General features: G+C 40.9%; 1 pseudogene across 1 annotated transcript; it reads right to left on the bottom strand.

Moving 5' to 3' along the window:
- Positions 1-2,749: 2,749 nt before the first annotated feature.
- Positions 2,750-3,507, bottom strand: LOC308611855 (PSME3-interacting protein-like; annotated as a pseudogene). The gene has a single exon. The product of its transcript is annotated as a PSME3-interacting protein-like (transcript).
- Between the last annotated feature and the right edge of the window lie 6,865 nt (positions 3,508-10,372).

The following is a 10,372-nucleotide window of genomic DNA, read 5'->3' as shown; positions in this document are numbered from 1 at the left end:
TTCCACCCACAGAGTCTTAACTTCCCCAAACTCTGGGTCATGCGTGTGTGGGCTCCATGTTGGGTCCTACACCATCCCATGCCTCATGGTCAACGGGATGGGAGGCAAGAGGCATTTGGCATAGGCATGAGATGAGGTGCTGCCAGGTTTTATCTGTGTGAAATTGGTCAGAACCCAGGCAGAACTGGTGGCCACAGTGGTGGCTAGAGCAAGAGTCAAGTGAGGCTGAGAGGCTCTGAAATTACACAGAAGAGGTTCCTGATATAACACCATTAAAGTAATTTTGAAAAAAGAAAGAACATCCTTTTATGTTATAAGGTTGATGTCTATTTTTTTTGTCATTAGTTTAAATAATGGCAAAGGATAGCATTCCTAGCTTATCATAAATGCTGATTAACATTTTAAAACAAAATTGGGTTCTGGTTTCAGGTATGATGACTAAGACTCTACTGGATGACCACTCAACTTCCATCCACAGAGAAAATAGCTGCAAAGTCTGGACCTAACACCAAACCAGACCAAACCAAACCAAACAGCCAGAAAATCAGTATCTGAAGGTCCTGGAGAGCAAGCAGAAGTATACCAACTCTGGTGTTAAGTTCATACTTGTTTGGAGAGGGAAGACTGAATTAAATAAATAAATCTCTGTCTCTGCGGCATTTAGCTTGAGACTAAGTACAGTTTGCATGTGGCAACAGCACACGTGACAAAACTTGCACTCTTTCAGGCCTGGAGAATAAGGAAATTGAAGTTAGGGAACTTACTAACCTTAATACTAAAGAGCGTGGGTAAATTCTGGAAGGGAAGAACCAGAGTGGGGACCCCCAAATGCTATCTATCCACATCTCTGACTGGACTCCTGAACTACGCATGGGCAGAGAAGACTCAAAGCAGCCAGCTAAAGATGAAAAAGATCTGAAGAGACCCAAGTTGCCATATAAGAAACAGAGTTTGCAATTCAAGCCCAGCCAAGGAAATATACCTACCAAAACAAATTTCCTCTTTGGAGAAAAATAACAGAATCCATATTTTCCACACTATGGCATTCATAATGTTCAGCATAGAATTCCAAGTTACGTTTTACATGAAGGAACAAGGAAATAAAGCATATTTTCAAAAGAAAAGAACATGAAGCAGATCAGACGCTGAGATTAAATGGATGTTGAAACAGACAATGATTTTAAAGTAGCTATTATAATTATTCTCAACGAAGTAAAACAAAATGTTTTTAATAAAGGAAAATCTCAGTAAATACAAAATTATTATATCATTCTTTTCACCATATCCATTTGAATTTTAATATTATAGTGATTAAATATTTAAAAATTGGGGCTTCCCTGGTAGCGCAGTGGTTGGGAATCCGCCTGCCGATGCAGGGGACGCGGGTTTGTGCCCCGGTCCGGGAAGATCCCACATGCCGCCGAGCGGCTGGGCCCGTGAGCCATGGCCACTGAGCCTGCGCGTCCGGGGCCTGTGCTCCGCAACGGGAGAGGCCACAACAGTGAGAGGCCCGCATGCCGGGGGGAAAAAAAAAAAATGTTCATGCAATTTTTTAATTTTAAAAAAAAAATTTTTTTTTGCGGTACGCGGGCCTCTCACTGTTGTGGCCTCTCCCGTTGCGGAGCACAGGCCCCGGACGCGCAGGCTCAGTGGCCATGGCTCACGGGCCCAGCCGCTCCGCGGCATGTGGGATCTTCCCGGACCGGGGCACAAACCCGCGTCCCCTGCATCGGCAGGCGGATTCCCAACCACTGCGCCACCAGGGAAGCCCAACATTTCTTTTTTTTTTTTTTTTTTGCCGTACGCGGGCCTCTCACTGTTGTGGCCTCTCCCGTTGCGGAGCACAGGCTCCGGACGCGCAGGCTCAGCGGCCATGGCCCAGGGGCCCAGCCGCTCCGCGGCATGTGGGATCTTCCCAGACCGGGGCACGAACCCGTATCCCCTGCATCGGCAGGCGGACTCTCAACCACTGCGCCACCAGGGAAGCCCCCAACATTTCTTTTTTAATGGTCAGAAATTTTACATTTTTTTCTCCTTGAAATAAAAATTTCATTTTACTACTCCCATAGAATTTTATCTAAGTATAAAATAATAGGGTTCGAATATTTTGATTATCATCATAATTCTCTTAAAATACATTAAAAATGTTTTTGTTTGTTTGTTTTCTTTTTTTTTTTTGTAGTTTAGAATCTTTACTTAGTCGCACAACATCAAGAATAGGTTAGTTCCAGGGCAGTGCGCCATTCCATCACCTGGGACTTTCTCTCCCCCTGCACACTCCACAACGCAGTATAATCAAACGGTGCCTTCGTCTAGAATAGAATGTTTAAATGATACCTGTTCAATAACTGTCCTTGCTTCTTTGTGGTGTTGGGAAAGGAAAAAAAAAGAAACAAAAACCAAAAAAATAAGAAAGCAACAGAACCCAAACCCTTTGCAAGCCGCTTGGTACCTATCTTCCCAGGGCATTTTTAGTGGAGTTTCTGCTGGGCCCTGACCTCTGCCCTACTACATCAGTGAGGACAGAGGCCATGGGACAGGTCTGGGCATCCATACTGGAGGAGAAAGAGAAAACAAACACAAGTCGGGCCACAAGTGGATTCCGGCACATTTTTAGATGAGGTTAAAAATGTCATGGTGTGCACAGGAAGCAGGCAAAGGACTTATCTGTGGGAGGTAATGCCTGTAGGCAGAATAAACTGTCCAGTCTACTCTTGGGGAGGAGCTCCCTGCGGTAAGAACAGAGGAACTAGGGGGCCTCGAGGAAGGTGTTGGCTCGGAAGATGGAGGACATGATCTTGCCGGTGGCATTGATGGTGCCTTCGCTGTCTGAGCTGGACTCAGAGTCGCTGCTCCCAGAGTAGGCGCCCAAACCTGGGAGGAAGCCGATACAGATGCAGCAGAGGGGCAGTAGATGCAGGGAGGGACCACTCAGAGATGTGCTTCCAAGAGACAAGCAGGACGGGGCTTATTGATTACCACCTGGGTCAGGGTCCGATTGCAGTCTTTTCACACTGTTGCCACTCTCTGAGCTCCTGCTGACAGCTTTGCCTGGGAGAACTTGGTCTTAGTTTCTGTGGGTTTCACAGCCACTTTCTTCTCCACTTCCTTCTTGTTTTCTCGAGAAATTCCAACCTTGTTGAGATGACTTCTGTATTCCTTCCGTTCTTTCACTTCTTCTCTTCGCTGCTTTTCTACTAGTTCCTGCTGCCGAGAAACCTCATCAAGGAAGTTGGTCTCGTCTTCGTCTAAGCCTCTTACCATGTTTTTGAATTTGAACTGTTCTTCATTCTCTTGCTGCTTCCTATCTTTCTGTTCCTGTTAGCCTTTCATATAGGGACCGAGGGTCATAAACCTCCTCCGGGCATTCTTCTGGATCTTCAGGTTTTCGAACTTTCTCCCATTCTTCTTGCCTCCTTTTGCGCCGTTCATCTAATTCTGCCTCAGACACAAACCTCTTTTTGATAACAAGGTTACCATCATCCCCTCCATCCATAATGGAACAATCAGTCTACCAGCGTGCAGGAGGCGAGACCCCCTCACCTTGGCGGTGCCCACCCCAAACCGCCACCGCAAGGGCCACTCGCTCTTAAGGAAAAAGAAAAAGAAAGGAAAAACAGCCATTTAAAATTTTTGTTTTATGTACTAGCATAAGGTTCTAGGTGTTAAAAGTCTATTTTAAATTGAATCATTATTCTATATAGTATTACTATAGAATTGGTCAAAACAATGCAAGTATATTACACATTTTGATAGCTATTCAATGGAATAAAATTTTACTGCAAATGTGTATCTTGATAAAACAGATGAGGTTATTTTATTTTTTCAATGTGTTTCTGTATTCTTGGATGGATATTACTTACTGCTAGTGTAAGCTAATGTTTTTATTTTTTACAGGTGTAAATATTGAGAAACTGCATTCATATAAGTAAGTGGATAGAACTGAAAGGGGGAGTATATCAGTAGCAGTCAATAGTTATTGTTCACTAAAAATGATTCTTAATGATCCATCAACTAACATCTTCAATTTTGTAGAAAGCAAAGAATTGGAAACCACCTGATTTGTGAATATTATTTTCCCTAGTTCATTAGAGACACTCACTTTCTTATCACAAACACAATATTTAATTGTTGCATTTTTAGCGCCCTGGGTTTTTTTGTTTTTTTTGTTTTTAACACTCTGGGGCAATGCATTGAAGTAAGTTTAGAATGGATGAGAGGTGAGTTTTTCTTTCATTAAGTTGGACAGGGATAATTAGTGGTCCAGGAAAACTCCGCTTGAGCAACCATGTTGTCACCCATATCAATGAGGAATGAGTTTAAACAGAAATGGAAAATCTAGATACTGATCCTGTTGAAATTGTGCACTAATGTGTACTTCCTGGAAACTCTTTACGTATGTGAATGAGTGCTCCAGTTGGCAGATCACTTATTTAGATAATCAGGGCGCTGGAAACCACCCACTGGTTAAGAGACCTCAAAGGGAGGGAGTTTAAGAATCAGTTTTGTTTTTCTTTTTTACCTGAAAAGGTGAGAAAGGATCTCAGACTAACACTAGCCAATAGATTAGTGTAAAACAGGGAAAACTTGAGGTGGTACAGACTAACACAGTATCCAAAGTGCAGCTAACAACAGTGAAATCTTGGATTTCTCAAGGAGTTGGAGGAAAAAAATGCTCATCTGAGCAGTGTAATGCAGTGAATAAGTGCATAAAAATACAAAGAAACAGAGATGGAGAGGATCATCAGATGTGATAAAAGTAGCAGTACCAGCAGCACTCGGAGTTAAGGATAGAAAGTCATTTTTAGTAGATGCTGGATTTGAGTGAGTGCACTGGAGTCTGAGGAAGCCTGTGGAAAGAGCCTACTTCTAGAGGTATTAATAATAACAGAACAAAACCATCAGTTTCAGGCAGGTTCAACTGAGGACTTACTTAAATACAAGGTGAAATAAGAAGCTGTTTAGAACTGAAGTAGTGATGGCACGTGACGGAGTTCATTAAATGTAGTTAATTTTGACAGCACTGGTGCTGAAAGCAGGGGTCAGTCTTGCGCCGTCACATCCTTTCGACACCTGCCTCTTGCTGTATCATGTGACCAAAGAGTTTAATGGAGATTAGACCAGAGAACTGCTAACTTCCTTCTAGTTCTAACATCCTATGGAAGAACACTCTGCAAATGTTCATAGCAGCGTGATTCATAGTAGGAAAAACGTGAAAATAATGAATGGGACAAAAATAAAAGTGGGATAGTGAATGGACGAATAAACGTGGTATGTCCACTCAACGGAATATTCTTTGGCAATAAAAAGGAATGAAGTACTGATATATGCTACAATATGGATGAACCTTGAATACATTATAATAAGTGAAAAAAGCCTGACAAAAAAGACCACATATTGTGTGATTCCATTCATGTAAACTGTTCATAACAGGCAAATCTATAGAGACAGAAAGTTGATTAGTAGTTGCTTCAGCTTAAGGGTTGGAGAGAAATGCGGATGACTGCTAATGGGTACCAGGTTTGTTTCTAAGATGATAAAAAGTGATTGTGATTATTACACAACTCTGTGACTATAGTAAAAACTACTGAAATATACATTTAAATGGGTAAATTTTATGGTATGTGAATTATATCTCAATAAAGTTTTAATTTTTTTAAAAAAGAACATTATGAAAGAATTTTTAAGAGAAAAGAGCTTGGATCCTGGCACAGACATAGGACTGTTCTGTTTTGACAGAGATTCTAAAAGGAGAAAAAGGCCAGGAGTAAGTAGAGATGAGGGGTTAATTAGGGAGGTTAGGGCAGACAGCCAGTAAGTAGCCTGAGGAGAGTGGGCATTTGGTGGTAGGGGAGGATGCTGGTGAGATGTCCTGAAATGGAAAAGGAGGGTATCTTAAGGCAGACTCTCTGCCTCAAGTCTTGTCTTTTGCCAGATTTGCACCTGGGCATGTCTTTCTAAATGGACCCCGCTTGGCCCTCTACCCCCATATTCATATCCAGGCAGCTAAAGATACAACTTTTCTCTCAGTTTTTTTTTTTTTTTTTTTTTTTTGCGGTACACGGGCCTCTCACTGTTGTGGCCTCTCCCGTCGCGGAGCACAGGCTCCGGACGCGCAGACTCAGCGGCCATGGCTCACGGGCCCAGCCACTCCGCAGCATGTGGGATCCTCCCAAACCGGGGCACAAACCCGCGTCCCCTGCATCAGCAGGCGGACTCTCAACCACTGCACCACCAGGGAAGCCCTCTCTCAGTTCTTTTAAACTCTTGTTAAAATGTCTTCATCTTCCCTAGCTTCTGCCTCTTTTGACATAAAGTCCTTCTCCTCTTTTCATTGGGTGCATACCAGGTACTTTCTCTCTCCTAGGCATAGGCTGTTTCTTTTTATTTTTTGTTATTAAAATGTCAGGTTTTGACTTTTATATTTCATTTATTCTTCACTTGGGTCTTTTGTGACCTTATCATAAAGGTTTATTACATATAAATGGGAAGATTCACTAATACACTTAAGATGAGGGAAACCAATGTAGCAGTTGCTGGTAAGATGAAACATTCTATACCATAAAAATAAGAACAAAGCTATCTGACATTTATTTACAATAATTTACACAATAAAGAAATTGAGAGCCACCTTAATTATTTTTTTCTGTATTCTCACTTATTCTTTAACCAGTAAGGACAGTTTTATGTCTTATCCAGGGTTTATCCAAAGTATCATCTAACTTTTTACACAACTAAAACTAATGCTAGATTTCCCATTCATTCATTAATCTAATCATTCATTCACTCATTTAACAAATGTTTATTGAGCATCTACTATGGACTAGGCATCTCGCTAGATGCTAGAAATATAATGATGAAAAAAGGGCCAGAGTTCTCCTGGCTCTTGACACATACAATCCAGCATGAGAGACAGATGTTAAGCAAATAATCACACAACTTTCATAAATAATTATATAATTTAAATTATGATGTTTTATAAAGGATAAATATAAGGTAATGTTATATATTGGGTTGGTCAAAAAGTACCTTCAGTTTTTTTAAAAAAATTAATTTATTTTTATTTTTGGCTGCCTTGGGTCTTCATTGCTGCTCGCGGGCTTTCTCTAGTTGCAGTCAGTGGGGGCTACCCTTCGTTGTGGTGTGCGGGCTTCTCACTGTGGTGGCTTCTCTTGTTGCGGAGTACGGGCTCTAAGCTCACGGGCCTCAGCAGCTGTGGCACACGGGCTTCAGTAGTTGTGGCTCGCGGGCTCTAGAGCACAGGCTCAGTAGTTACAGCACAAGGGCTTAGTTGCTCCATGGCATGCGGGATCTTCCCAGACCAGGGCTCGAACCCATGTCTCCTGCATTGGCAGGTGGATTCCTAACCACTGTGCCACCAGGGAAGCCCAGTGCCTTCGGTTTTTAAGTAAAAATAAAAGACACATTTTTCATTTTCACCAAGAACTTTATTGAACAATGTATTCACCCTTTTGTTCCACTACCTTCTGCCATTTTCCAGGCAACTTCATAATTTCATCTTCCGAAAACTTTTAATCTTTTTCAGCAAAGAACTGTTCCGGGTGCCTTTTACAGTCTTCAAGGGAATTGAAATTTTTTCCATTAAAAGAATTTTGTAAAGACTGAAATAAATGGAAATCCAAAGGTGCAATATCCAGTGAATATGGCAGATGAATCAGAACTTCCCACCCAAGCTGTAATAGTTTTTGCCTAGTCATCAAAGAAACATGCGGTCTTGTGTTATCCTGATGGAAGATTACACATTTTCTGTTGACTAAGTCTGGACACTTTTCATCGAGTACTGCTTTCATTTGGTCTAACTGGGAGCAGTACTTGTTGGAATTAATCATTTGGTTTTCTGGAAGGAGCTCATAATAGAGGACTCACTTCCAATCCCACCATATACACAACATCACGTTCTTTGGATGAAGACTGGCCTTTGGTGTGGTTGGTGGTGGTTCATTTCACTTGCCCCGCAATCTCTCCTGTTCCACATTATTGTACAGTATCCACTTTTCATCGCCCGTCACAATTTGTTTTAAAAACAGAACGTTTTTGTTACATTTAAGTAGAGAATGGCATGTGGAAATATGGTCAGGTTTTTTTTTCCCTTAACTTATGTGGAACGCAAACTTCAAAGTGATTAACATAACCAAGCTGGTGTAAATGATTTTCAGTGCTTAATTTGGACATTTTGAGTCAGCTATCTCCTGCATGGTATAATGTTGATTGTTCTCAGTTAATGACTCAATTTGATCGCTATCAACTTCAACTGATCTACCCGACCATGGAGCTCTGTCCAGCAAGAAATCTCCAGCACAAAACTTCACAAACCACAAACCACTTGTGACACGTTCGATCAGTCACAACACCTTCTCCATACACTGCACAAATCTTTGCATTTTTACCTTTCTTGAAATAATAAAGCATAATAGGCTGAAAATGTTGTTTTCTTCCATCTTCAATATTAAAATGGCTACACAAAAATTCACGAATTTTGATGTTTTTTTAAAAAAATGCACGTTGATATGACAGCTGTTGTAATAAAATCTAACAAAATTGTTTCGAATGAAGTTCGAAGAACTAAGCACTGCTAGAGCCATCTTATGGAAAAAACTGAATGAACCTTTTGGCCAAACCCAATATAATAGGGCTCCTTCTTTCTTGATTTTCTTCCTGCACTTATTTGGTAAAGAAGCCCATGAAAATACTGGAAGGGATTTTCAAGTTACTGAATATTTTAAAAGATATTAAAATTTAAATCTTTCAAGTAAGTGCTTTAATTAACTCAAGTAGAGTTGTCCCTCGTTTAGTGAATAGATCACTCACTTGTAAAGCAACATTAAAAATTTTTAATAACTTTTAATTTAAGTATAACCTATGTAGGGAAAAGTGTGGAGATCATATGTATACAACTCAATAATTTTTTAGACTGAATACACCTGTGTAACCAGAACCTAAATCAAGAAACAGAACATCATTAGAACCGCAGAAGTTCTATACACGCCTACTTTTCTTCACCAAATTCAGTTTACAAGAGGACTAGTAGTTTTGAACACTTGTTATGTGCTAGGCTCAATGCAAAGTCTTTTATAGACCCCATATTATGTGAAGAGCAATTTTTTTCTCTTTTGTGTTAAATTATTCCCTGGGAATCTAACTGACACCCATCATTTAATTAGCAAATTCATCCTTTTCAGATAGCCAGAACAGTATCCTTCAGCCCAGCACAGATAGGACTCTGCAGTTCTGCTTTCCTGGAGATTTTCCACAAGTGCAGGAAATTTCCATGATGGCAGTGGCCTTGGAGCCCATGAATAGAAGCAGGGAAGTAGCAGTTTCTCTGGATGGCTGTGTGCCAGGCCCTTAAGCAATCGGGTGCCAGGATTTCTTAATTTGCTGTTCCATATCTCTTCCTTCCCCAAGGAGAAGAGTCAGCTTGCGTGCCTCTCTCCAATTCCCTCACCATAAAGTCCTCCTTAAGGATAACTAAGATTGATTTGCTAACTTCTCTGAATAGTGAAGGTCACTGTAAGGTGAGCATCTCTTAGCCAACTGTAGTCACTCAAAGCTCTGAAGAAATTTATATCTAGTATTTGGGACACCATCTCTTTGAATTCTAGGGGCTTGTGGAAGGGGATTGCAGTGGGGTTTTAAGGAGTCTGGCTGGAAAAGAAAAACAAAGGAATCCAAAGGACTCTGGGAGAAACAGAGACAGAAAAAGTTACCTACGGCCCAAAAGAGGGTTGGACCTCTAGGAACAATACTAAGAAAGTTTACTAGCAGCTTTTTTTTTTTTTTTTTTTTTTTGCTTTAGAGACCAATCTAGATGAGAAAGCAGAAACAGGAACCAAGAACTTAATATTGTTATCAATTATCCTAGGAACTATAGGGGACAAAATGTATTGGTGAGGTTACACCTACCAGAAACTGTGCTGGTGAGACTTGGCCTATTTAGATGATAAGGTGGCTGCGTACTTATTATTATGGTACATGCTAGGTTGGGAGGAGTAGTGTGATCTCTGGAGATTAATAAAGTACCATGGGCAGGACATGCCTTGGGCACTGGTGAAAGGGAAAGCCACCTCTATGGTTTCTCCAAGAGATAATAAACATCTCCTTATTATAAAAACAAATATGTGAACAAACAATAATAAAACTACTTCTAACTGATCCTGACAAGTTCCAAAGTCCCCAAATAATTTGCCTCTTTGTGCGAGGCATTGAAATCCCCAGAAACAATGTGGGTGTCTTGTATCTGGTGAGATCTCAGAATTTCTGACTAGGCCTTCTATAAAACCTAGGCTCCCCCTAGGCTCTTGGTGCTTTTTGGGTATGTGCTGATTTTCCACCATTGTTCTTTCTGGCGATG

This window comes from Mesoplodon bidens (assembly GCF_964165515.1).
Source record: "Mesoplodon bidens genome assembly, chromosome: 2".
NCBI classification, from domain to species: domain Eukaryota; kingdom Metazoa; phylum Chordata; class Mammalia; order Artiodactyla; family Ziphiidae; genus Mesoplodon; species Mesoplodon bidens.
This window is presented reverse-complemented; position numbering and strand designations above follow the sequence as displayed.